This window comes from Rhinichthys klamathensis, unplaced genomic scaffold, assembly GCF_029890125.1.
Source record: "Rhinichthys klamathensis goyatoka isolate OS25496 unplaced genomic scaffold, OSU_Roscu_1.1 h1tg000104l_1, whole genome shotgun sequence".
Taxonomy (NCBI): Eukaryota; Metazoa; Chordata; class Actinopteri; order Cypriniformes; family Leuciscidae; genus Rhinichthys; species Rhinichthys klamathensis.
In genome coordinates, this window is record NW_026606643.1 from 966377 (window position 1) to 967834 (window position 1458).

Sequence of the window (1458 nt, forward strand, 5' to 3'; positions counted from 1 at the left end):
ACTCGTTACAACCGAGGTATGCAGCAAAGCATTCGTGAAGCCACAACACGCACAACCTTGAGGCGGATGGGCTACAACAGCAGAAGACCCCACCGGGTACCACTCATCTCCACTACAAATAGGAAAAAGAGGCTACAATTTGCAAGAGCTCACCAAAATTGGACAGTTGAAGACTGGAAAAATGTTGCCTGGTCTGACGAGTCTAGATTTCTGTTGAGACATTCAGATGGTAGAGTCAGAATTTGACGTAAACAGAATGAGAACATGGATCCATCATGCCTTGTTACCACTGTGCAGGCTGGTGGTGGTGGTGTAATGGTGTGGGGGATGTTTTTTTGGCACACTTTAGGCCCCTTAGTGCCAATTGGGCATTGTTTAAATGCCACGGTCTACCTGAGCATTGTTTCTGACCATGTCCATCCCATTATGGCCACCATGTACCCATCCTCTGATGGCTACTTCCAACAGGATAATGCACCATGTCACAAAGCTTGAATCATTTCAAATTGGTTTCTTGAACATGACAATGAGTTCACTGTACTAAAATGGCCCCCACAGTCACCAGATCTCAACCCAATAGAGCATCTTTGGGATGTGGTGGAACGGGAGCTTCGTGCCCTGGATGTGCATCCCACAAATCTCCATCAACTGCAAGATGCTATCCTATCAATATGGGCCAACATTTCTAAAGAATGGTTTCAGCACCTTGTTGAATCAATACCACGTAGAATTAAGGCAGTTCTGAAGGCGAAAGGGGGTCAAACACAGTATTAGTATGGTGTTCCTAACAATCCTTTAGGTGAGTGTATTTCCCTGAACCTGTAGCTCCTGTCCATAACAACAATCAGACCGTCTTCTTGTTTCCGGCGTGACGATCGAGTCTGTCCCAAAAATATCGTTATGTCTGTGGAGAGTCCTAATAAAACACAAATATATAATAAGTAATTTAAGATATTACTTTCATGATACCATTTCTAGGTACAGAATAGAGTACCTAAGTTGGAAATTGGGAAAAGACAGGAAAATGTCACTAAACATCCTGCTGTTTCACCCTTAGAGCGTCAAAAACAAGCAACTGATGTTTACTTTGTATTCCGTCTCAGCTTGACACTTGTGAGCCACATTTCAGCACACTGTTTTATGAATTTGCCACAATGTAATGCAGGCTTTGCTCAAAGATGCAGTGAGTAAAAGATGAGGCTGTTCTATGTTGGACCCGAAAAGAAAAACACCACCTTACACAACCAATGTTACTCATTCAAAAACATTTTTTTTTTTTTTTTTTTACATAGTCTTAAAGGGACAGTATCAAAAACGGACCTGTTCAATAAGGGTTCATTAAGAGGGAGATGGCTGGAAGAAAATGGTCATATAAAACTAAATTATGATCGAATTATGATTTGAAATATTTTTAAGATGAAATTTTAAATTATCCAATTATATCATAATTTATTTTGT

At 40.5% G+C, this 1458-nt stretch overlaps 1 long non-coding RNA gene across 1 annotated transcript; it reads right to left on the reverse strand.

Annotated features, from left to right (window-relative positions):
- Positions 1 to 496: 496 nt before the first annotated feature.
- On the reverse strand, positions 497 to 785 carry LOC130087047 (uncharacterized). Its single transcript, XR_008807321.1, has 2 exons — positions 722 to 785; positions 497 to 618 (listed from the first exon to the last, which is right to left on the reverse strand). It is a non-coding gene; the product is annotated as an uncharacterized LOC130087047 (long non-coding RNA).
- Between the last annotated feature and the right edge of the window lie 673 nt (positions 786 to 1458).